Source organism: Ictidomys tridecemlineatus, chromosome 12, assembly GCF_052094955.1.
Source record: "Ictidomys tridecemlineatus isolate mIctTri1 chromosome 12, mIctTri1.hap1, whole genome shotgun sequence".
In the NCBI taxonomy this organism is placed as follows: domain Eukaryota; kingdom Metazoa; phylum Chordata; class Mammalia; order Rodentia; family Sciuridae; genus Ictidomys; species Ictidomys tridecemlineatus.
The window spans coordinates 16,647,046-16,672,942 of record NC_135488.1 but is presented as its reverse complement, the minus strand read 5'-3'; the positions used below and the strand labels follow the sequence as shown (position 1 = coordinate 16,672,942).

General features: G+C 58.5%; 2 long non-coding RNA genes across 10 annotated transcripts; one reads left to right on the top strand and one right to left on the bottom strand.

Annotated features, from left to right (window-relative positions):
* Window positions 1–139: 139 nt before the first annotated feature.
* On the bottom strand, window positions 140–25,453 carry LOC144369069 (uncharacterized). Of its 4 annotated transcripts, none has more exons than XR_013428521.1 (6): window positions 24,823–25,453; window positions 5,090–5,255; window positions 4,345–4,496; window positions 4,182–4,265; window positions 3,593–3,843; window positions 140–1,457 (listed from the first exon to the last, which is right to left on the bottom strand). It is a non-coding gene; the product is annotated as an uncharacterized LOC144369069 (long non-coding RNA). The 4 variants fall into 4 exon arrangements; XR_013428520.1 differs by lacking the exon at window positions 24,823–25,453 and adding an exon at window positions 6,130–6,979; XR_013428518.1 differs by lacking the exon at window positions 24,823–25,453 and having other exon boundaries at window positions 5,090–5,464.
* Window positions 8,357–15,052, top strand: LOC144369068 (uncharacterized). Of its 6 annotated transcripts, none has more exons than XR_013428514.1 (3): window positions 8,357–8,559; window positions 9,588–9,715; window positions 12,421–15,052. It is a non-coding gene; the product is annotated as an uncharacterized LOC144369068 (long non-coding RNA). The 6 variants fall into 6 exon arrangements; XR_013428517.1 differs by lacking the exon at window positions 8,357–8,559 and adding an exon at window positions 8,763–8,902; XR_013428512.1 differs by lacking the exon at window positions 8,357–8,559 and adding an exon at window positions 8,763–9,081.
* Window positions 25,454–25,897: the final 444 nt, after the last annotated feature.

Below are 25,897 nucleotides of genomic sequence, written 5' to 3'. Positions count from 1 at the left end.
TTTATTATATGATCAAATTAAATTCACTATAATATATTGCATAATATATTAATGTTATTAATATATTAATATATTGCATAATATCTTAAATGTGTTGCATATAGATATTAAGTGTTAAGTATTTATTTTACATGTTCTAACAGATCATCATTTGTAGCAATATTGAAGGTCATTCCTAACCACAGATCTAATAACTGTTTATCATTGTGAAGTTCCTTATTTGCACTTTTTTGATACGTTTATGTACAACTTAATTGTTTTGCCTCTTTTATCCAAAGCAGAGTTGGGGCTTCAGCTTTGCCAGCTTCCTTTCACTTGGACTCCAACTGCACTAAACTAACGTAAAGCACTAACAGCCCGGCACCCAGCAGCCTGCAGTGGGGAGCAGGCCGGCTGTGGCAGACGGCAACCCGGGGACTGGGTTTGGATTGGAAGGAGGCTGAAAGGCAGGAAGGAGCTGGCTGCTGTGGCCAAGGCCCTGGGCAGGGTCTCCACCCGTGAGAAACTCCCTGGAGAGCACCCTTCTAGTCTGGGGGCAGAGCAGCGGGAATTGGGACCTGAGCTGTGGGTCCCCACCGGGGCCAGGGCTCTGTGTCCTCTGGCTCTGCAGAGTCCTGACGTGGTCCAGTAGGTGTGGCCAGTGGGGGCGTCCACTGCGCGGTGTGAGCCAGGGCTCCCTGGTCTCCTGGGCTGCTCTCTGCACGCAGCGGGGACTCCAAGCCTGTGGTTCTGACGGCGGCCAGCAACACCCCGGCTCCACTCTCAGCTCTCGCCTCCTATCCAGTGGCCCTCTCCTTTTGTCCAAACCCTACCCACCGTGGGCCAGCGTGTGCCCTGTGCTGGCAGTGCCAGGAGCCTCTGCTCATCCCCGAGAGCCACCTGGGCCCGCCCTCATCCCTGCCGGGGCTTCCCTTGGCTGACAGTGGAGACAGCCCAGCGACAGCCACCCCTGATGGGAGAGTGAGGGCAGAGGCCACGTCCCGACCCACTTCTGGGGTCTTCAAACCCCACCTACAAAGTGGAGCCAAGTGTCCAAACCTCAGGCCACTTGCCTGTGACAGTGCGGAGCACTGAGTAGCCTCTCCATTAACAGCCGGCTCGTCTCTGGTATGCTTTAATGGCCTCCGGTCTTCTGCGCACAGACGTGGAGCGGGGCAGGACTGTGCTCACCTCCTTCCACGCCCACCGTGTGCACAACAGGGGCTGGTAGTGTGAACCGCATCACCACGCCCCGTGAGCTCCAATGACTGGATACCTGAGTGGATCCCACAGCCTCCACCAATGCCCTTGATGGGGAGGCAGAAGGGCCCGTGTCTAGGCCAAGCTGGGCCAGCTGGGGTGCTCCAGAAATGACCCCATCCATCACTGACTCCAAGAGCTGCGTTCTGGATGATGGCTCGTCTCTGCGGGATGGAAGCCCTGTGCCCGCAGCCACATCAAAGGAGGCCCCAAAGATCCTACAGAAGAAAGCAGCCTGACTGGAGGCAGCACTTACGGTGTCAGAGGTGGCTGACCTGACCTCGTTTGGGCTACCAGTCTGCACATCTGCTCTACATGGAGGTGGGTGCCCAGGGCGGCTGACATCCAGACACTCAGCTTGTGTGGTGAAGGGGGAAATCTCAGCAATTGCCGAGGTCGAAGCCCCCAGGGAGACCTGCAGCGTGGGCCTGGCTGACTTTGATGTCTGTTTTCTCTCAGGGCAGTGTGGACAGAGATCGGCCACTCAGGACCTGGACTTCAGGTCCCTCGTTAGCTGAAATGCCCTGAAAGGGCCTTTTGTGTCAACTGCTGGGGATTTTAAAGTCCCAGGTCCTTTTCTGACTCCGGGGACAGATGGGATCGATGGGCCACTGCTGTGGCCTCAAGCAGGACGCAGCTGGCCCAGGGTCCTGCACAGGCCAGAGGCAGGGCCACAAAGATGAGGACTTGTGGCCCTGCCTGCCCTAGAAGCAGCCCAGCAGCCTCTGTCCACCGTCTCTATTCGGGGTTCTGTTTGGAGCTTGCGTGTCCCTCTGAGTCCTATGAGGGGGAAGGAAGCCAGGGCTCAGCACCCCCCCAGGGAGATGGACTTGTGCAGCCCACAGCCCTGGGTGACGAGGCAGTCCTTAGTGCCAGAGACTGGGCAGTGGCTCCACTGAGCCACCTCGGATGGGCCGTGCCCAGGGGGATGACACTTCTGCAGCTCCTGATGTCCAAGGCCAGGAGAGGACGAGGGCCCCAACTCTGCCATTCCCTTCTATCCCGACCCCAGCGATGGCAGGGCGAGACCCAGGCCCTGCTCAGGGCACAACTTCCGGGCCACCCTCCTGGGGACGCGCCCTCACTGAGGCTCCTGGAAGCAATGTTCCACCAGCTCTCTGGGTGTCCTCGTGCCCCGAGATGGCCTGCCATCAACCCCTACAGCCCGCTGGAGCTCCCCTCCTCTTCCCCCCACGCCCACCCCAGCCCCTTCCCCCACCCTGCCCTCTCTGGACGCTCTGAGGACCTCAGGTCCCACCCCGAGCCTGCCCCCGGCAGCCCTCTCTGCCGCTCACCCCGGGAAGGCCCGGCTGGAGGACTGCTGCAGCCTCTGCTGGCCCCACCCCGGCAGGGCTCATCCTGGACCCCAGCGTGGACAGGTGTGGGCTGCAGGGCCAGGAAGGACCTGGGTGTGCTGTCCTGCCAGGTCCTCCTCTGTATCCAGGCCCAGGGAGGACTGGGAGGGGAGAGGAGTTGGACGGGCACAGGGATCGGGCAGAGCTTGCACTTTCTCCTTCCCCTCCCACGTCTGGTGAGACAGGAAAGGGCTTGTTGTCCCTTGCTGAGGGGGACAAGATGGGGAGCAGCTGACAGCCAGGCGCCTGAGAAGGGAGATGAGCTTGACCGCCCCAGGTCGCTGCCCTGTGACCTCACCTGGCTGCCCTTGGTGACCCTGCCTTTCAAGCCACAGATCCTGGCAGTCCCGCCCCCCACCCCAAGCACCTGCCCCAGAGCAGAGGAGACCAAGACCTGGACGTGGGTTTTGTGAACATTCCCTGGGAACTTAGGGGTGCCACGCCCAGTCACCACAGGTACACAGTCAGGGACAGAAAGAGCAGTCCTTGCCCCTCAGTGGCTAGGTGAGCCCTGTGTCCTAGGCCACCCCCAAGGCAGCTCCCACCCCTCCCAGTGCACCCAGCCCCAGCCCTGCCTGCCCCCAGGCGCTGCCCCTGCTCACTGAAGGCTCCTTGTCACTGGGCTGTTTGTTTAAAGGCACAGAACCCCTGATCACCACCAGCAACATCTCAGGTCTGCATGGCCCTCTGGGGACCAGTCTGAGTGTCCTTTCACTGTTTGGCTGGTTTTTATTGGCTGTGGGGCTGTTGGAAAGACAATGAGGACGACTTATCACGCCCGGAGGAAGCCTGCCACCAGCAGTGAATGGCTGTCACCAGAGGGGAGGGGACGTTGGGTGGGAAAGACACCGTGAAAGCAGGAAAGGGAAACTGTGAAAAAAAACGGTCTCCGCACTCTGTGGCAGGGACGGAGAGGCCCAGAGCAGAGTCCCCCAGCAGAGTCCCCCCATGAAGGTCCTGAAGAAGCCACCATCAACCACAGGCGGCCACATACCTACCTATTGGATGCTCCGCAGGATACTGGGAGGCTGTGAAGCTGTGGCCAGCTTCAGTGCAGCACCAGGCTGGGTCCACGGGGTGCTGACCTGCAGACAGGGGTGCAGACACCTGGCCGGTACGTGCCTTCCCAGCACAAGACAGCACTGGGTGTAGACGCTCGTTCCTGAGCTGGGCACCCCAAGGACCCCAGGGCTTGGAGGACAGATGCCAGCCAGCGGGTTTCCAGAATAGCCCATAACACAGGGTGGGACTGCAACAGCGGGAGGAAGGAGGGAATTAAAAACCATCAATCACGGCACACACACACACACACACACACACACACACACACACACACCAGTGCAGCAGGCCACCTCGGCCAAGGCTGCCTGCACAGCTCAGCGGCATCCAGCCGGCCCAGCTGCTGCACCCCGTCCCCACACTCCACCCACAGCACTCCTCCGTCCCCATCAGACCCGAGCTCCTGGTGCCCCTTCCCCAGCCCCTGGCAGCCACTGCCCTACGTCTGCTTCTATGAATTTGAACACTCTAGATAAACGGAGCGAGATTTGTAAGAAACGCTTTATTTCAGAGCAGTCATGAACTTACAGAAAATCTGCACAGTGACCAGCGGTTCCCCTGCACCTCACAGCCTGTGTCCCCTGCCGTTAGCATCAGGAGTCGGCTGCCGATCTGCGATACAGAAGGGGCCCTTCAGATGGGATACCATCCACTGAGGCCCAGGCTGAACCGGGACCTCCTCAGGCCTCACCTGATCCTCCCAGGTCCCACGTGACCTTCGGCTCTCAGACCTCCTTAGGATTTTTGAGGCTGGGACAGTTTCTCAGAGTTTCCTTGTCTCTTGTGACCTTGACAATGTTGAGGAGGGCTGGTCAGGTCCTTGCCGGGCACTGATTTTCCCACCTCAGAAAAAGAATCTCATTTTATTCCTTCCAATTGTTGGCTCTGTTGACACTTTGTCCCTCGCCCCCCACATTTACAGAACCCCCCATCTCAAGCACATGTCCAGGGTTCCCCAGAGGAGCAGTGAGTGGACACAAGGAGCAGGCCTGAGGACTGCCCTATGTGTCCACCCTTTCAGCATCCCAGCTACTGGGTTCTGCCCTCTGGCTGCCCTTGAGGGTGCTGTGACTGGACATCTTCCCCTCCACATCTCTTCTCGAGAAGGTGCCCTGAGCCACCAGGGTGCCCTCCCTCCCATTGACCATTCCTACATTCACCTCAGAGGGGCCAGCATCTCTTTTGGGGCTGAGCTCCTGGATTCAACCAGGGACGGGAAGTCACACCAACCTCTCAAGAGCTTGTCAATCCTGCCCGCCTTCTCCCTGCTTAGCCCTCCCATGAGCAAGAGCTGGGTTTTCCCCCTGAGTCCACACAGTTCACACTTCTAAGCTTCCAGTTGGCTATGGCAAAGTGGATGGCTAATTAACCGTGCTGCCCAGCATGCCCTGTCCATGAGCCTGGCTACTGGTGAGCCAAGCCGTGCCTCACCTCACCTACTAAGCAGCAGTAGCCAGTTCTTCGCCTCTGCTCTGCTGAGACTCCAAGAACCAGCATTCTGCAGGAAGCCTTGACTCTAGAATGGTTTTGAGATCAGACACAAGAGGGGGGGGGGATTCCCCTTCTCACATCTTCTGTAACATCACATGGGAGGCCTACACACTGCAAGGAAACAAGAAAGGGATTAAAGGTACACAGTTTGGAAAGGGAGAAATAAAACTGTCCTTGTGTACAGAAGATATGATCATTTATGTAGAAAACCCCAAAGAATTGACAAAAGTTCCTGGAGTGAATACCTGATTATATAGAGACATTGCACAACACAAAGTTAATTTGCAAAAGCCAATTGGTTTTCTATATTCCAGCAAAGAACAAATGGATTTCAAAATTAAAAACACATTACCATGTATATGAGCACTCGCAAAGGGAAATATTTTGTGATAAAGCTAAGCCCATTTTTACATGAGCCATATGAGGAACGCTATGTGACTCTATCTAGAGAAGGACATCTCCTGAGAACTAAATCAGTGGACATCCCATGTTCATGGATAGGAAGATTCGATGTGGCCAAGACATGAGTTCTTCCCAACTTGATCTACGGATTTGAACAATCACAATTCAAATCTCAGTGTTGTGGCTTGAATCTCTAATGACTCCCAAAGGCTTGGTCCCCAGTGCAGCAGAGTTCAGAAGAGAGGCTTTGGGGAATGATGACATCGTGAGGGTTCTAACATCATCAATGAATCGACCCATTGATGGACCCATAACCTGATGGGATACAGGGAGGTGACGAAAGCTACAGGAGGTGGGGCTCAGTGGAGGGGAGAGAGTCCTGGGGACTGTGCCCTTGGGAACCACACTTTGTCCCTGGACACTCCCTTAATGTCTCCTTCTTTTCCTCTCTGTTTCCTAGCTGCCGGGAGGTGAGCTCATCTCTTCTGCTGCACACTCCCCGCCATGAAGTGCCGCTTCCCCAAAGGCCCGCAGCATGGAGCCAAGTGTGGGCTGAGACCTCTGGAGCTGTGAGCCAACAAACCTTTCTCCTTTAAGTTGGTTTTCTCCCGTATTTTTGTCACAGTCATGGAAATGTGATGGCACACTCAGCAAGTTATTTTGTAGTCATCAATACACTGATCCTAGAGTTTAGCTGGAGAGGCAAAAGGGACACAGTCTGAGGACTGTCCATACCTAGCTCCAAGGTTGACCATAAAGCTACAAGACGGTGTGGGATTGGAAAAACAAAAGACAAATGATAAATGGAACAGAATAGAGAGTCCACAGTGGACCCCCCATAGATACAGTTAGCTCATCTTTGACAAAAGGGTAGAGTTGAAATAGGAGCAAAGATTGTCTTTTCAAAATGGTGCTGGCACAGCTGGATGTGAACACAGACCTTCCCCCCACAGAAATCAACCCCAAATGGATCAGGGGTCGAGGTGTGCAATGTAAAACTACAGAATTCCCCGCAGATAACAGGAGGAGACCCAGGTGACTTGGGTGTGGTGGTAACTTTTTAAACAGCAATATCGAAGGTACGATCCGTGGAAGAGAGAACCGATAAGCTGACTTCATCAAGATTAAAAACCTGTGCAAGATTAAAAACATGTCAAAAAACGAGAAAACCATCTATAGACCGGGAGAAAATGTTTGCAAAAAAATGCATCTGATAAAAGACCGTTACCCACGTCGTGCCCAGGACTCTAATTCAGCAGTAAGAAAATGAGGAGAGAACAAGAAAACTGCACAACGCCTCACCAGACATGCAGGGCACCAAGGAAGTGCCGGTGCGATGCCAGCACAGCCCCATCAGGGCGACCAGATCCAAGACACCGCCGCTCCAGGGCCAGCGAGGATGTGGAGCGGCAGGACCCTCACACACTGCAGGAGAGAGTGGGAAAGGGGCGGACCCTTGCGTCATCAGGTACCAATCACAAGGCCAGGAGCAGGGCCTGCGAGGCTCACCCTCTGCTCAGCTCAGGCTGGGCCAGTGGACCTGGGTTCCTACGCAGACCCTGTGCCCAGGCCTGCGGGAGGGGAATGAGAACCCACTGAGGGATGAGAACCCTCCCAAGGGCGTACGTGGTCTGTGAGTGAACAGCTGCAGCAGTGATCTGTACCCGGGAGCCCCTTTCAGCCTCTGTGCTTGGGGTGTGGAGACGGTGGCTGGACATCTCACCAGGGAGCTCCCGTCGGTAGCACCGCTAAAGACCGTCACTGGGTCTAGACATTGGGCAGCGTATCATCAGTGTTTGTTGCTATAACTAAATACTTGAGGCGGGCTGCTGATAAAAGGAGATTGTTCAGCTCACAGTTTGGGAGGTTCAAATGGGGTTCCTGCGTGGGCCCAGCTCTGGGAGGGCCTTCTTGGCTGTGCCACCTCTCGGCAATGGCAATGGCGGAGCCATCACATCTGGAAATGGGAGGCCTGGGAGGCTGGGTAGGGCCAGGCACAGGCTTCTACCAGTAACCTGGTCTCGCAAGGGTCGGGCACACCACAGCGACCTGAGGACCCCCCACCAGTTCCACATCCACCCGGGGGGCCACTCCATCCAACCCCAACAGGCAGGTTTCACAGGTGACGATACGGGAAGAGCAGACCAGGAGAACAGCAGTGGGCGGGTGTGAGGGCCACTACGGCCCCTCAGCATGTGCAGCCCTGACCCCACGCAGGGGTGAAGCAGGTGGGGCTCTGGGGGTGGCTCACGAGTCTCACAGGAGGGCTCGGCACCCTGATAAAAGAGGCCCGAGAGACCCTCGTCCTTGCACCACATGAGGAGGCAGCGGGAGCCGGAGGAAGAAGAAAGGGGGCCGCTTGCATGTGGGGTGGACGCAGAGGGCCCCGTGGGGAAAGCCAGGAGGTGCTGGAGGGGAAAGAGGGAGCCCTGGGGTGCAGGGCCCCTGCACAGGCCACACAGTGTCCAGAGGCAAGACTGGGTGCCAGGGCAGCTGGACTGGGGGAAGTGGTCACCCTGCTGCTGAGCTGCCCTCTGGAAAGCAGGACCACCTCATTGTGCTTTGGGTCTTCAACCCTCTCGGCTGATGGACTGATGACGGCTGTGCACGGTTGGCAAGGAGAGGCCTGGCTCTCAGGAGCTGAGGTGGCTCCCTGTCTCCGTGGGACCTGGGTTCTCGACTCTTTCACGGGAGTAGAAGATGCTGGCCCGAGACGTTCCGAGGCATCCCCCACTGTGAGCCTCCTCTGCGGGTCCGTGGAGGGCACCCACCCTCGGTCTCCATTGTCCTGACAAAAGCAGGGCTTGCCTTGCCCCAGGCCCCGGGGCCAGCGCAGGGCAGGTGGCAGGCAGCCCGCAGCCCCCACCCCTGCACCCGGGCTCCTGGCGCTCCCTCCTTCCCTGTGCAGCGGCGGATGATACTTGACTAGTTGCCAAACATTCTATTTTGGTCTCTGAGCTCATGTGACTGAGCCGTGACAAGGAGGCCGTCTTTCACACCAGCCGAGTCACGGGTAAGGCTCTGATGTGGGTATTTTTGGTGTGGGTCAGAACTGTGCTGTTTCTAAATGTTCTCTTTCTCCTCCCCTAAAACCAGCAGGAGGCCCGGAGAAGAGGCAGCTGAACTTCGGAAAGGGGGTCACAGAGGAGCCTGAGGCAGGGTCTGGGGGCCCCCTGCAGGGTCGGGGCGTACTGGCTTCCCTCCAGCCTTCCTCCAACACGGGCTCCCCACACACTGACTTTGTGAGCTAAGCGTTCCTCATGCCGCAGTCCCTGGTCTTCTAAGTGACATTGATTGAGAAACCTGAATGGGCGGCGGTGTTTATGAAGGACACTCAGCACTGACCGGGCACTGAGGTTGGGGCTTGCATATTGAGGAGGAGCATCCTGGATAATTAACCTCTGAGGCCTGGGGACCCCAAAATAGTGGGCAGGGAGGCCTCCAGGAAGAGCAGCGAAGTCAATGCGGTCAATTATTTGTCATTTACAATTTAAATAAACCCCCGTGATCCCATTAACATCTCAGTCAGAATCGGGTAAGCCGCTGTGTGAGGTGTGAGGTGTGCAGTTGTTTTTCTGGGACCAGGCCAGCTCCTTCCTGGACTTCACCCGGAAGGACTGGGAGGACTGGGGCTTCTCAGCCGTGGGCTGTGTCCGGAGTGGACTGGACCCGGGAAAGGAATCCAGGAAGTGAGGGTGGAGCGGAGGGTGCCAGGGGGTGCAGACAGGGAGGAGGCGGCTCAGGGGGGCAGCTGCAGGGCAGGTGGGGCAGCAGGTGAGGAGGAGGGTGTTAGAGGACCCCCCCTCCCCCCAGCTGGCCAAGCACAGGCCCCAGCAGGAGCGCATAGGACTCTCCTTTTACCACAGTCCAACCTCCACCTTCTGTCACCTGCCTGGAGTAAGGTGATGAGCCCTGAAGGTGCACTTTGGGCAGGGCGTGGTGAGAGAGGAGTGGCCCCTCATGGGCCACTGAGTGGCTTGGGCTGTCCAGGGAAAACTTTCTGAAAAGTCTCATGTGTTTTCTTTTCATTTTTTTTTTCAGTATTATTTTCAAAGGACCAGCTGGCAGTTGACAGCTATTGAAAGGAGAAAAGATGACTGCCAAATCAAAGTGGGACACCAGCACGTGCTGTGGGGACCGGAAGAAGGAATCGGAGCCTTTCCACCTCTGTGAGTTGGGATTCCACCCCTCTGTGTGTGTGCATATGGGCGTGTGCATCCGTGTGTGTACGTGTGGGTGTGTGCGTGTGCTCTGGGGACCCACAGCCTCAGGGGTCGAGGAAGGCCTGTTCACACAGAGAGGCTGCTGAGAGGGGCCCCCGCATGGACCCCCTGGGTGGTTTGCACCCCAAGAGGAAAGCACTGGACAGCGTTTGTGAGCTCTGATGGGGCCGCCCACTGTGCCTCCTGCCCCACCGCCTTTTGGCTGAGCATGTGAGGTCTCAGCTCCATCTGTGGCATCTCCTGACTTCGCATCCAGCTTAGCAGCAGCCTGTGCTCCAGGCAGACCCTCACCCAGCCCGACCTCAAGAGCTTGATAAGCTCTCCATTATTGGACTTCTGGAGCTCCTTCTGGTGGAGAGGGAAGAGAGAGGCTTACCCCACACAGGGGCCTCTGCTCCCCAACACCTGGGCTGCATTTCTCCCAGGAGGGCTGTGGGACCAGAAGACACCCCTTCAAGTCCACCAAGAGTTGGCAAGAAAGACCCTTGATCACCAAGGGACATAGGGGACTCCCCTCCAGGCTCCCCTGGCTTCCATCAGGAGTCTGACCTCTTTGTCAGGAGTCAGGACTTTTCCAAAGCCTTGCTCCCGTTCTCCATGGTGAGAGTCAGAGATGGCCCAGTAGCTTGGTGCTGACACCCAGGTGTCCCCAGGAGAGTCCTTCCCGGCCTGCCTCCGGGTCACACAGCATGGGGCCAGCTCTGATGGTGCTGGATCTTCCACCTGGGGATGCCCTTGGGTAGCTGGAGATGACCGTGGACTCCCTGGATGGCTATCCAGGAGGGCTACCCCATGCACACTCATAGAATTCTGCAGCTAAGTCAGTGGCACCATTGGGCCATCCAGGGCTGGGCTGCCCAGTGGAACTTCCTGTGGTGTGGAACCACCTAGGTGGCCACTGTCCAACATGGCGGCACCAGCCACACATGGTTGTGAACACTTGAAGTACAGCCAGTGCAGGTGACCAAAGGCACCCGAGAAGTCCACTTGGGGAGTCACAGCACATCTGTTAGGACCACAGCATCATGGAGCCTTGTGGCTCCCGGGTGCAGGACACACCCTCTTGTGAGGATTTGTTAGACAACCACCCCCCAGAGAGGGCCAAGCACAGGCCCCAGCAGGAGCGCTGGCGACTCTCCTCTTTCCACAGTCTGTCACCTGCCTGGAGTGAGGTGCTGAGCCCCCTGAAGGCACACTTCGGGAAGGGGGTGGTGAGAGAGGAGTGGCCCTCATGGGCCCACGGGGAGCCCTCGGCTCTAGCTGACCACACAGCTGGAGAGGGGTGGGCTTGGGGGCAGCAGGTGTAGCATGGAATGTTCTGGACGAGCTTTGGTCATGGGGAGAAGGAGGCCAGAAGGAGAAAGCAGTCAGGGCGGGTCCCAGGCCAGGGCAGCTGGCACTGGGAGGTGATGGGGAAGGCCACCACCCTCTCCTCCTCCTCCCAGGCACACACCCACCTGCAGCCCCAGAGCCACCAGATCACGTGGCCTTTCCAGCGTCGGCAGGGGATGGCCTCTTCTGAAGCCAGTCGACTGCCCAGCCTTGCTGTTGGCACTGAGTTCCAGGCTGTACCGGTGACCTGCCCAGCCCAGGTGCAAAGCCATGACCAGCTGGTGGCTCCAGGTGGCCTGCTGGTGGCTGGGCAGGAGGGGCTTCTAGCTGGGGGAGCGAGGAAGCCAAAGCCAACCCCAGCCTTCTCAGAGGCAGGTCCACTTGGAGAGGCCAGGAGCGGCCCCCAGCCCCAGTGAAGGGGAGCACCGCAGCCTGGAGCAGGTGGCTTGTGGGCAGCTTGACTTGCATGGTCAACACAGCAAGCCCACGGGGACAAGGACACCAAGGCCCAGGAGGCTCAAGGGAAGGTGGGGCTCACAGCCTCACTCCTGGGACAGAGGATCCAGGCTCCGACCAGGCTCCAGCCCACACAGCCAGTGACCCAGGCGAGTCCCTAACCTCACCGTGCCTCAGTTTCCACGGCTGTAAATTGCTCAAGCCTGGGCCTCGTCAGACCCTGGGGATGGCCCTCCTGGGCCGGACCAGCCTTCCCGGGTCAGTCTAAGCACAGGCGCTCAGGCGGCTGCTCCACAGCACAGCAGGGAAGATCCGCTGCCCAAGGGCCTTGACCCAGAGGGGGATGTCCCTCCTCTCTCCCCAAGGGCAGGGTCGAGGCCAAGGGGCTGGGCACGGGGCTTCCAGCCTCCTGTTTGAGGTCACCAGCTGAGTCAGTGGGTGTTCACCAACTTCATCTGGACCCCAGGTGACATCCTTGTTCAGAGAAGAAAAGCCAGGAGCCATGAGGGAGGGGGGACCCCCCTCCAGGCCAGAACCCCAGTGCTCTCAGGGGACAAAGCCAAAACTCATCCAGGAGAGCCCTGCCTGCCAACCAGAAGGCCCAGGGGACTGTCCACGGGAGTCCTGGCTTCTCCGAGTGGAAGGAGGTTCTCCCTACAGGGGCGTGGGGCAAAGTGCCTGCTGTCCCCTCCCACTGCGTGTTCAAGTCCTGGGGCCTGGTGACCAGGGCGAGCCATCATGTCAGTTGGAGTTCTTCCTGGGATCTGGCCTGTGGTAGGGACTGAGCTGCATTCCCCCAAAGTCCACCATTGACGTCCTCACCCGCCCTTGCCGCCTCCGAATGTTCCTCTGTTTGGAAATAGGGTCCTCACAGATGTCACTGACCAGGACAAGGTCACAGAGGAGTGATGCAGACTTCCTTCCTCAAAGGCTCACGGAACACAGCCCGTCACCCAGGAGAAGCCGGGGGAAGACCAAGGCGAGGCCAGGCTGCTTGTCCCTCCAGCCAGGCATCCTGGGGACTGCAGCCAACCGCCAGAAGCTGGGAGAGAAGCTGGGAGAGAAGCCGGGACGCGCTCTCCTCCCACCAAGGGAACGCGCCCTGCCGACACCTCCGCTCACACCTCTGCCCTCCAGAGGGTGAGAGCAGACGCTGCCTGTGAGCCACCATCTGGCATGGAGCAGGCACAGCTTCCTGCAGCTCAGGCAGAGCCAAAGCTCCAGGGCCCGGGGGCCGCCAGGGACAGTTGTGCAGCTCAAGCTGGAGCACTGAGCAGCCAGCTGTGCTGAGGGGGAGCCCGGGCACCCTGGTGGCCCCCAAATCCTGTCCCCTTCCCCACAGCTCCAGGGACCAGCCCTGCCCTCCCCTGGACTCCCTCATGTCCGGCCAGCTCCCTTCTCCATCTGCTGGGCGTGGGCACCCTCTGAGGGTGGAAGTGGCAGGGGACAGCAGGAGCTCACTGTGGGAGCGTTTTGATGAGGCTCGTCTTCAGCGGTGGACTCCTGAAGGCCAGGGCAGGCTCCCAGAGCTGAGCACTTTCCCGGGGTTTCTGGCCCCAGGCAGCCCCCGAGACGTCCACCAGGGCAGACACACTGCCGTGTCCTGTCCCCAGGCCACTCCCATTTCCTCCTGGGCAGAAGCTCTGCAGCTAGGGCACAGGACTGCACCCCTGTGGAATGGACGTGGACCCAGGTCTGCCTGGGAACACCACAGGTGGCCTCTGTCCCTGGATGGTGACATTCCTGCTGTGCAGTTGGTGGAAGAAGGAAAATGGAAGCCTGCGGGCCTTAGACCACACGATGGTGATGCTGAAACGGCAGACCCTGGACCCGGCCTTGACTGCTGGCTCCTGGGACGTGACGCGCCTGTCCTGGGTGCTCCCCCAGTGGGTCTCCGTGAGGAGTGAGAGCCTTCCAGCCTCCAGGTGCACAAAGGGGACAGGCCTGCCCTGAGGGAGCTGCTGGGACTCTCCGTGGTCCTGACCTATGGGCAAGGGAGAGCCCACAGCAGACCCTAAGGAGGGGCAGGAGGAAAACAGGAAGTCACCTCCCTCGTCACCCCGAGTCCTGTTCTGCAGCTCCCCACCCCAAGCCTGGCCCGGCAGTTCTGGGGAACCTGGCCCCCGGGGTGCAGAGCCCACCACTCCACCTCGCAACCCTGGAGTGAGTCTATTAGAACTCTCAGCCACGCAGAAGTGACACTGAGGTGGTGACCGTGCCTGCTACGTCATCTTTCTTGGTCACCTAGGAACAGCCTGAGCCATGGCTTCCCCCTCTGGTTGGGGAGGCTCCTGGTCTTCCATGGTGGGGAGATGGACCACAGTGCTGCCCAGCAGGGACACCTCAGGGGTCCAGCTCTTGGTGCCAGCAGGACCTGGGAGTCCCCTGAAGGGTGGGAGGTTTTCAGAAGACACACACCCGCTCCTTCACCCCTGTAGGGATGCCCCGGCAAACACGGCAGAGTGGGTGGCTTAGGTGACAGAAGGTATTGTCCCACGGCTCTGGAGACAAGGAGTCCAAGACAAAGGGCCAGCAGGCAACAGCTCTAGGGATCGTCTGGCCCAGGCCCCTCCCCATCTCCTGGTGGTGACTGGTGATTTGGTAGCAGAACCCTCACCCCCACCTCTGCCCTTGGCTTCACACAGCCTGGTCCCTGCGTGGGTCTGGGTCCAAATTCCCCTTTTCATAAGGACAGTCACATGGGATGAAGGCCCACCCTGATGACTTCAATTCAGCTTGACTTCCTCTCCAGGGAAGGTTATGGGGGGTCAGGAACAACCTGTCTTACTGGGGACACCCTCCCACCCACCCCCAACTTAGGAACAAGTGGATGGTTTGGCAGGAAAATACGAGTCAGAGAGAAAGAACAGAACGGGAGCCCTGGCAGCTGGGGGGGTCCTCCAGGATCCTGACTTAGAGCCGCAGCCAAGGTGGGGCCCGAGTTGAACACGCCCCCAGGCCCCCGGGTAACCCACAGCCTGATGGCCTCACTGGTGGTCAGGCAGGTGCAGGGACAGCAGCCACCCGGCCCTCGGAGAATCCCTGACCCTGGGGCTCCTGCTGGCAGCCCTCAAGACCCACCTGCCCCTCCTCCATTCGCTCCTCCCCCCCAGCCCCCAGCCGCCCAGCAAGGCCGGGACAGGGAGGGGCGCCTCAGCTCGGAGAGGAGCCTGGTCCCCCCGCCCCCCACACATCTGAGCACAGCACCATAAATTGGGAGCCCATGACAGATGGGTAAAGCCGTGCAGCTCAAAATAAATGACACCATAATGTCTGTTCAGAGACTGAGTGACAGAAACGTGCTCTCAAGTCCCCCACGGGGCCCTGCCTCCTGCCCACTGGCCTTGACCCCCACCTACCGACCAGCATGCCTGAGTAGGCACCTGCTGAATACTGTTGGACGACACAGGCGGATCAGAGGCCAGTCTGGCCTTGAAATTAAACATTCTTTTCTTATGTTTCATAATTAAAACGTTTTTGGTTTTATGAACCTGAGTATGAATGGTAACAAGTGTGTGAATAAATTTTTTAAAATGAATTCTGTGAAGAGGCATCTCAAGGGACTGAGGCCAGCTGTGCAGTCTGAGGGAAGAGTCCTCCGTGGCCACCTCGCTTCACAGGCCAGCTACAAAGCAGGGGTCCCTGGGCACCCTCACTGCAGACCCCTGGCTGAAGATGTGAAAGTGTCCCCAAAAGTACTATCACGTAACTCCCCAGAACACTCAAAGCACAGGACAGCAACGCCTGCATTTAGGGTTTTGTGACAGCAAGAAATACCGTCTAGAAGCACTTGGGGGAGAGGTGGTGGAGAGGGAGGGTGGGAGAGTGCCCAGTGCGAAGCCCTGTGTCCCCCAGCCTTCTCGCCCCAGTACCAAGGTGTGACCCTCCACACCAGTGCCACCCATCGGGGAAGCCTGCGTGAGCATCACAGAGTTCCCGAGCACTCAATGGGCTGGTCACCAGCCACGTGGCCACTCTGACTCCTGCCGTTCCCCTCCAGGAAGTCAGCTGAAGCCCCTGTCCCCCACTCCCAGCCTCCATCCTGGTCTTTCTGGCCTGACCAGCGGCCTTCCTGAGTCTTGTCATCAGCATGGAGTAGCCAGGGGCCTGCCACAGGTCAGGCTGTCAGCACAGGACATGACAAGGGGCCGAGGCCACTTCCCAGGACTAGGACAACGGGCAGACCTGTGTTCAGGTGGGTCGCAGTCTTTGAGACACTGTGACCTCAGCTTGCGATCCCCATGTGAAGAGTGCGTGTTTTCTGGACACCTAAGGAGACGCGTGGGAGAATTTGTGGCAGAGTTATTGGACATCATGGAGGTGTGGACATGGGTGACCACACACGGCTGCCCGAGACATTCTGTCTCCAACAGTCTCCTTCGACAGAGAGCTACCCCTGCAGCGTCGGGCCTCTCAGTCCCGGTGAGTGGCAGCCGCAGGCTGCAGGGAGGGGCGAGCCTCATGACGACCCCTTCCCTTCAGAATCCAGGGTCGGTTATCAAACATTGGTCCCGATGAGAGCTCCTCCTCCCCAGCCTTGTGCAGGAACCTGAAGACTCGCAAATCCATTTTTAAATATTAAAAAGGCGCTGTTATCTAGCTAAGTAGATGGGCTGAAGCGCCAGGAGCCGTTGCTGAACAATCAAAACTCGCTCAGCGGGGGTTACAGGTTGAATTGTGCCCCCCCCAATTCTTAGGCTGAGTTCCCGACCCCCAGGCCCTGCTGGGTGTAGGGTCGTGTAGAGGAGATTAGTTTAGGCAAGGTCATGTGGACTAGGGTGGCCCCCACCAGTCCGCCTGGAGCCCTTATCAGAAGAGGAGACCAGGACCCAGGCTCACTGAGGGACGGCCCTGGGGTTCAGGGTGAGCCCCTGTCTGTGGCTGAGGAGAGAGGCCCAGGGATAAAGCACCCCCCACATCCTGGACTTGGCCTCCAGGTGGTAGGAAGCAAACGGTACTGCCCAGGCAGGCCCCCAGTGTGCCAGGGCAGCGGGGTCAGGGGCACTGGCCTCGGGTGGAGGGAAAACACGTCTCACAAACACACCGCACCCTGTTGGCACGAACCTGGCTTCTCCCAGAGAGATTGGCAGAAAGAGCACTGAGTCCCCATCCAGGGTGAGCCCCCAGAGGCCCTGGCCCGACCCTCTCTGCTCCACCTGTTGATTTAGGAGATGGGGCATCACTCACCCGAGTTCTGCCCGCAGCCTCATCTTGGTATTTTGACCAATGCCAACTCCGGGGTGTACCTGGGCAGCCCACCCCACCCCAAGTCCTGGAAGCCATGATGAAATCACTACACCCAGCCCAGGGACCACCCAGAGAAGAGGGTTCTGAAAAGTGGGAAAAGAGAGGAATTGACCATCCGTCACTTGGAGAATCAGGCACCGAGGCGATCGCGTCCATTCCAAGGATCATTGTTTCAACTGACCGTGTGTTTCCAGCCCTCAAACAGGGAGGCCGGAGAGGCCAGCAGGGAGACCGGGCAGCCCGGCCTGATGGGTGCCACCCCACAGTGTCTTTCACTACAGAAGCAGCGCACAGGCTCGCAGGAGACGGGCGGGTGCTGGGAAGCCCATCCACCCTCACGGAGATGAGCTTAGGGCACTAGTGCAGGACGGTGAGCTAGACGTGCTGTGGAGAGGTCTCTCTGCCAGGAAGAGGAGGAAGGAGCCGGTTGACGGAATCAGCTTCTCACTTCTGCCCTTGGTTTAAGGGACGCTGCTCTGACCCTGTTCCCATCCAAAGCTTGGTTCGCCTCTAGGTTCATGTCAGCGGGAGAGATCCCCAGAAGGGGAGTCACCAATCTCAGGCCAGTCGCTCAGCGGGAAGACTGCCCTGCTCCTGGAGAGCAGCAGTGCCCAGGAGGGCCCCCCACTGACCCAGGCTAGAGCAAGGTAACAGTAGACCGGAGAGTTTCCCACTCGTCTCTGAAAGTAGTCACACCTGGGCGGCTGCCAAGGGCCGGAGCTGGGGATCGGCTCAGGACGCCTCCAGTCCTCGTCTGCACCTCTGGAGGTCATCTGAAGGGTCTGTGCACTTGACAGCCCATTCACTGGCCTGTGCTGGCCCTTCAGCTGCAGCCTGGTCAGTGCCCACCTGGACCCAGCCCTGGGAAGAGACCCCTCGGCCCCCGTGCTGTCCAGAGCTGTGTGTAAGCGCGATCCGGGCGAACAGAAACGCGTTTCCTCTCTCCATTGGCTCCTCTCCTCTCTGCCAGGAGACAGACTTCGCTCTCCGGAGGCAAATGCATTTGGCTCCTGAGTAAATACGGGAGATTCCAGGTGTTTCCAGGCATGCAGGCACCCCCGACAATGGCCCCATTTACTGCCGTTGCGGCCTCTTGCCTGGCTCCACGTCCTTGGTCACACATGGTGGGGATCGAGTCTCTCTGCTCTTTGTCCAACAGCAGGGCTCTGCTGAGCTTCCAGAAACCAGCCCTGGTTGTGAGACTCAAAAGAGGCTGGGCACAGGGGACGGTCAGCCTGGCCAGAGCTCCAGGTGCTTTCAAAGGAGCAGGTTTTCCTCCAGAAGGCCACCGTCCATTAGAAGGAAAGATGGGCAGGTGTCATTCATATAGCCAGGGGCACGGCCAGCTCAGTGGTCTCCTGGGGCAGCCTCCAGGGACACCACTATGTCCACACGGCTTCTCATGCCCATGATTTTGGGCCAGGATAAAACACAGTGTCTGAGACAGACCTGGGCCTTGTGTGACCTGGATTTATGTTCCAGCCCTGCCACTTGCTGCAGTGTGACCTCACGGTGTCCTTGAGCATATGAACTCACAGCTTCCCATCAGGTTGAGGGACAAATGAGATGCATAGCCCACAGATGTCTCCAGTGGCCCCTCCACACACAGCCCTTGGTCCACCAGATCTTACTCACTGAGGACCTCACCCACTGGGGACCTCCTCTGGACTGGGCCCTGTTCTAGGTGCTGTGGTCACTGAAGTGAATAAGAGACCAACATCCCTCCAGCAGTGGTCAGCAGCACCCATTCCTCAGGTCAAAGGCCTCAGGATCATCTGCTGTCCCTTCGTCCTGGCACCAGGGCTGACTAGTCATTTGGGGAACATTAGGTAAGACCTGCAGACAATTTTTGTTGTCATAACTGGGGAGGAAAGGATGCTACTGGTTGGGAATGGGTAGATGCCAGGGTTTCTAGACAGCCCACAGGGCACAGGACAGACCCCCACGACAGAGATCCAGCCCCGAGTGTGGACAGTGCCGAGGCTGAGAGCCCTGCCTACTCCAGACCATCAACACAACCACAGGTCACCTCCAGCATGTACCCCAGCCCCACAACTCATCCCCAAACCATAGTCACCACCATCATTACTGTCACCACCGTCACTATCAACATCGTCATCATCACCAACATCACTGTCACCACCATCATCATTACCACCACCACCATCATCATCACTGTCACCACCAGCATCACCATCATCATCTTATCACCATAAACATCACCGCCATCATCACTGTCAGCATCGTCATCATCACCATCATCATCACCATCACCACCATCATCATCACTGTCATCATCAGCATCACCATCACTATCATCACCATCATTGCCATCAATGTCACCACCATCATCACTGTCACCACCATCATCATCACCACCATCACCACAACCATCATTACCACTACCACCATCATCATTACTGTCACCACCAGCATCACCATCATCACCATTATCACCATAAACATCACCGCCATCATCAGTGTCACCACCGTCATCATCACCATCACCACCATCATCACCACTGTCACCACCAGCATCATCACTGTCACTACCAGCATTACCATCATCACCTTACCACCATAAACATCACCACCATCATCACTGTCACCATCACCACCATCACCACCATCATCATCACCACCATCACCAGCATCATCACTGTCACCACCAGCATCACCATCATCACCTTATCACCATAAACATCACTGACATCATCAGTGTCACCACCGTCATCATCACCATCACCACCATCATCATCACTGTCACCACCAGCATCATCACCATCACCACCATCACCACCATCATCATCACCACCACCACCAGCATCATCACTGTCACCACCAGCATCACCATCATCACCTTACCACCATAAACATCACCGCCATCATCACTATCACCATCACCACCATCACCACCATCATGATCACCACCACCACCAGCATCATCACTGTCACCACCAGCATCACCATCATCACCTTATCACCATAAACATCACCGCCATCATCACTGTCACCATCACCACCATCATCATTACCATCACCACCAGCATCATCACTGTCACCACCAGCATCACCATAAACATCCCACCATCACCACCATGTCTCAAGGGGTGACCCTGCCCCAGACTCTGGGCTGGGTACTGCTTGAGTCAGCTTTTTTGCTGCTGGGACTAGGAGACCTGACCAGCCCAGCTGCAGAGGCGGAACAGTTTATTTGAGGGCTCATGGTTTCCGCGACCTCAATCCACGGATAGCAGGCTCCATTCCTCGGGGCTCCAGGTGAGGCTGCACATCATGGCAGAAGAGTGTGGTGGAGAGGAGTGGCTCCCATGGTGACGAGGACACAAGCAGAGAGGGGACCCACTCACCAGATAAAAGTCAGACACCCCCCAGCCGCAGCCCAGTGCCCGCCTCCTCCAGCCACACCCGCCAGCCTTCGGCGACCACTCAGCTCATCCCTGTCAGGGATGAGGTCACCGACTGGGGCAAGGCTCCCACAGCCCAGTGATGTCTCCTGAACCTTCTTGCGTTGTGTCACCCGTGAGCTTGGGAGGACACCTCAGATCCAAACCATAACAGGTGCTTTCCACACATCCCCCCATCGCATGTAACTCCCCCACTCCCGGCCACACACACACACACACACACACACACACACGCACACACGCACACACGCACACACACGCACACGCACACGCACATAAACATGCACACGCACACACATGCACACGCATGCACACGCACATACACACACGCACACACGCACACACACGCACACGTGCACACGCACACGCACACGCGCACACGCACACACACGCACCCCTCTGTGAGGAGGACATTGCTGCCTTGACTGCACAACCCACGTCCCACCAGCTCTGAGTGAACCTGCCTAAACTCTGCAATAGGCTTCCTGGCCGTCAGAGGACCTGTGGGACCTGAGGGTGAGTCACTGGCCTCCTGTCCCCCAGCTTGCCTCCCTGTACGTGGGGACATAATGGCCGTCAGAGGACCTGTGGGACCTGAGGGTGAGTCACTGGCCTCCCTGTCCCCCAGCTTCCCCCCCTGTACGTGGGGACATAATGGCACCAGCTTCGCTGATTCGGAAGGACCCCATGAGTGGGCCCATGAAGCAACTGGAGTAGAACCCGGCAGAGTGAGTCCTGGACACGGGTCAGCCAGGCCCTGGGCTGGTTTTAACGAGGACACTGAGGCCTTCAGGGGCGAGCACCTCCCTCCGGGTCCTCTGGGAAGGGCTCGGCCCCCGCCCACCACTGCACGAGGCGCGGCTGCCCTTAGGACAGGAGACGCTCGTCTTCCGAACGACCAAGACCTGGCTCCCGGCTCTTGTTCCAGGCGACCTCAGAGAGGAAGATGTCCTTCTGGTTTCTGTCCATGCTCTAGAAGCGGCAGACGCCCTACACGAGGCTCCTGTGATCCCCACGGCTTGACCTTTCGGGAACCCCATCCTCCTCTCCAGCCTGCCGAGGCCATGTCCAGGAAATGTGAGACTTCTCGCCACCCCTCCCTGCCCGCCTCCCGGCCAGTATCCTAATCACCGCCCCCTGGCCAGCTTGCTGCTTGCCCAGCGAGTGTGGTCTACGCGGTCTACGAGACCAGCCTTCCAAGAGCAGCCACCGAGGCTCTGGTGGCATTTGCTCCTCTGTAAATCACCCTGTCTGAAGGCTGGGAAGTGCTCTGAAGTAGTTCAGATTAAAGTTCTGATTACAGTGGAGAGGCAGTGCAGCCAGGGCCTGGGCGGCCGAGGGAGACGGAGAGAGAGAAAGCCATTATCCCCCATCGAGGGGATCCCCGGCCCTGAGGAGGGAGGGAGCCCGAAGTCTGTCCTCCACCCTGCAGGCAGGGGCTGGCCTCGGAGGTGCTCAGACACCTCCGGCACAGAGCCCTGGGAACCGGCTGCAGGGAGACAGACTCCCGCCTCCCGCGGCCCTCCCACCCCCCAGAGCCCAGCATGGGCCGTCTCACCACGCTGGCCCTGGACCGCTCTTCCCTCCTCCCCCACACGCCTGTGGCCCTCAGCTGTGGCAGAGCCGCCCCCTCAGGAACTGTTCCCTGGACGGGGCAGCCAAGCGGCCACCTCTATATGGGCCTTTGTGTCCACTCACATCCTCCCAGGGATCACCCTGCTGGTTCCCTGGGGCATGCCATGCCTGTGTCCTGGACACAGCTCTGGGCATCTGGGGTCCCTGGAACACCCCAAAGAACCCCAGGAGAATAGCTGAGTCCTCGGTGCCTTCAAGCCCAGAGGTGGGGAGGCCAGAGCACTCCCTGGCCCTTTGGAGAAGCCCCAGGGACACAGCCATCCTCGGGGACTAAGCAGGAGGAGGAATGTGATCTCCCAGAATCTCAGGGACAGATGGGTGGGTCCTGCCCACCGCCCAGCTCTCCTCTTTCTCTCCTGCTTTGGGTCCTCCTCGCCCGGCGTGGGGTGATGGCCGCTCCCACCTGGATTCTTGGAATGGTCCCTGGTTTATTCTTAAATTCTTCCACAGGGCAAAGCCAGACACGTTTGCCAAAACTGACCCTGAACCTGGCACCAGCTGGGCAGGGCCTCGTACTGTGGGTCACCCTGTGGGCCGTCCCAGCAGGCCCTGAGTTGAGAACTGCTGGCCACTTGTACCTGGGAGGGGACGGAACCCGCTGGGCCCTCCTCTTATCTGTCTGTGTGCCAGCCCCTGGCCAGCACCTGGCCACACGTCCCAAGGAGAAAGCTGCTAGAACCTCACTTTACAAAGTCCTCAGCCTGAGCCGCACTGGCCAAGCGGCCCTCCTGGCCTGGGCAGGCGCAGATGGTTCCAGAACTCAATTTGCAGAAACCAGACCCTGAAGACCCCAGCTACGTCCAGCGCAGCATCAGCGTGGAGCGGAACCCAGAGCTGGACAGCAACGCCTGCCCTGCCCAGGGCCTCTGTCAACAGGGCGTGTGGCAAGAGGCGTCCCTAGCTGAGGGGAAGCCATGTCCCGTGGAGAACTGGCGTCATCTTCCAGACCTGTCACCTGACGGTGCCATATGGCGGGGGGAGGGGACGCTCCTTCTGCCAGTGGTGCTCCAGGTGACTCCTGTGCTTGGAAAAGATGAGCAGGGCTCCCAGAGTGTCCCAGACACAGCTGCCCACGCTGGCCAGTAGCCCAGAGACCGTAGATGGCCTCAGCAGCCACTGGAGGTGGGGACAGGGACACGTGGGCCATGGAGCCCCTCTCCCTCACCAAGGGCAGCTTCGGCTGTGTCCTGTCATTCACCTTGAACTAAAGGCCGTGACGGCGGAAGCCCAGAGCAGCCCGACCTGCATTTCCTGACGTCCTGCGGGCTCCCGGCTGGCTGAGGATGGAACCCTCCCAGGTGTCCCTGTGAGTTTCCAGGGCCACAGAAACCAGTGCCACAGACCAGGGACTTGACCTCAGGAACTTCTCCTGTCCTAGCCTGGAGGGCAGAGGTCCAAGGCCAAGATGCAGGGGGAGGTCCATCTGGGGCCGTAGTGGCCTGGGCCCTGACAGTGGCCATGGCTGAAGTCCTTCTTCCCCAGTCGTCTGTGTCCAAATGTCCCTTTGTATTGGCACTTGTTCATGTGGGAGGAGGGCCACCCTCAAGGGCCTGATGAGTTTCCCACAGAGGGGACTGGCTGACCTCTGTATGGTGTCCCCAGTAGGTCAGAGTCACAGGGACTTCCAGATGCGGAATCCCCGGGGGACACTGTCTCTTAGGGTCTGATCTGGAACCGCTTGGTCCCCAGTGTGGTGCTGCTGGAGGCCAGAACCTTCAGGGGTGACCTGGTGGGAGGAAGAAGGTCACAGGGGTCATGGGGCCCCAGCCTTGGCTAACACCGTCCAGCCACAGCACAGCCCGTGGGACGCCCAGCGGATGCCCCCAGAGCAGCTCAGAGGAGGGAGCTATCCCAGGACCTGGAGATCTGGACAGGCCAGCTGATGGGCTGGCAGGAGGGGCCAGGAGATACCCCCATTCCCCAGTGGCCAGGGAGCTGCATCCCAGAGTCCAGAATGCGTCCTGACCAGAGCCGCCCTGGACGGACCTGTGAGGTCAGTTCCCCTCTCAGGGCCACAAGCCACCCTCACGATGCTCACGGGGATCCAGCTTCCATGACCCGGTGTTTGTCTGTCACACACAGATGCAAAATGAGCCCAGCGGAAAGATCCCCGGTGGTTAGACGGCAGCACCTGACGCTGTGCACTCCTTCACTGATCCAAGAAGTATTCTGAGACCCTACTGCGTGCAGCCTAGCTCTGAGGGCTGAGGACGCTCATGATTTTAGGTCCTGGGAGCCCCCGATGTCCAGCACAAACAGCAGAGGCTGCACAGGGACAGCTTTACTTCTGCTGCCCAGGTTGTTTGGCAGCCTTGCTGCATGAAGTCCCAGGGGTGACCCTCCTTGCCTGCTGCTGCTCTGCTCACCACAGTCTTGTCTCCCAAGAGAGCCCTGTGGTTCAAGATGGCTGCTCTAGCTCGAGCCATTTCAGCTGCATCTAAGCCAGCATGAAGAAGGCACAAAGGAAGAATGTGTGCCTCTCCCTTAGAGTCACTTCCCGGGAGGTTCCACCCACATGCACTAATGTTCCACAGGCTCTAACACAGCCCTGGGGCCACATCAGCTGCAAGGGGACCTGGCACCCAAGTCACCCCCTAACTAAGCAAAACCCCACGGGAGCAGGGCCAGCTCACATGGCCAGAGGGCAGCTCTCCACAGCCTGAGAGACACCCAGGCTCACAAGCCCCCACCCATGCTTGTTCCGAAGCATGGCAGGGTCCAAGTCCAGAGCTCACAGTGTCACCGCCCCATGACGAGAAAGGCGGGACAGGTGGTCACCTCCGTTCAGACCTCTCTCCTGTCCCGTCCTGTGATGTTAGGGGCAGAAATGCCTCTCCAGGCCCTCTCCAGAGCCTCCTCTGAAACCTGCCCCTCCCAGCGTCACTCAGGGCTTGTCCTGGCCAAAGCAGCACAGAGCCCCGTCAGCGTCCTGGGGCTGCTGTACCACATCACACCAACCTGTCGCCTTTGGACGGCACAGAGCCCTCCTCTGGTGCCTGGAGGCCGGAAGTCTGAAATCAAGGTGTCACAGGGCCATGCTCCCTCCAGACACTCCAGGGACGCGTCCCCTGCCTCTTCCAGCTCCTGGGGGTCCAGGCCTGGCGTAGCCTGTGGCCACCTCACTCTGTCTCCGCCTCCATCTTCTTGGCCTCTCCTCTGTGTCTGTGTCCCTTCTGTCTCTTTAAGGACACCCGCCATCCACTGTGCCCTCTGCTCACTTCCACCCAGACTCGGTTCTGCAGGGGAAGCAGGGGTGGAGACTCGGGGGAGCCAGAGGGACCCCCCACAGCAGGGCACATGGTGGTCTGAGCCGAGAGCAATGGAGAGCTCGCAGGAGCTGGGACACAGCTCTGACGAGGCCAGCCGGGGGCCGGCTAAGGCCCTGACGAACACAGTTACGAGAAAGTTCTAGATGAGCCCAAACTGGGATTAAGCAGGAGGGGTCAGCTTGTCTCTAAGGGGCCCCGGGAGGAGCCACAGCCCATCCAGGCACTGCCCAGAGCCCTTCTCAGCCGTGGCTACCAGCCCAGGTCATGTCCAGGGCCCTGACTCTGATGTGTCCCCACGACCTTGTGGCGTTGGCAGGAAGAGCCCGCACACCTGGTCCAGGTGTGTCTAGAACAGGTGAGGAGAGTCCCGCCACTCGATCCCTGCAGGAGGGCTCTGACCCAGGGCTTGGACAGGGCAGGCCTGGGAGCCTGCAGTGAAAGAAGCCAGTCCCCCAAAACCAAAGGCCAAATGTTCTCTCCAATATGCAGATGCTAACACATAACAAGGGGGAAGGAAAGATGTTCAGTGGATTAGACGAAGGGCAATGGAGGGAAGGGTGGGGGAGATGGGAATAGGAAAGACAGTGGCAAGAATCTGGCATAAACTTCCTCTGTACATATATGAACACACCACAGTGAATCTCCACATCATGTACATCTTCAAGAGTGGTCTCCTAATTGGAAAACTTTTATTTATTTTATTATTTTATTTATTTTATAATTCCAATACAAATACTCCATGTTTGTACAAATATGTTAAGATC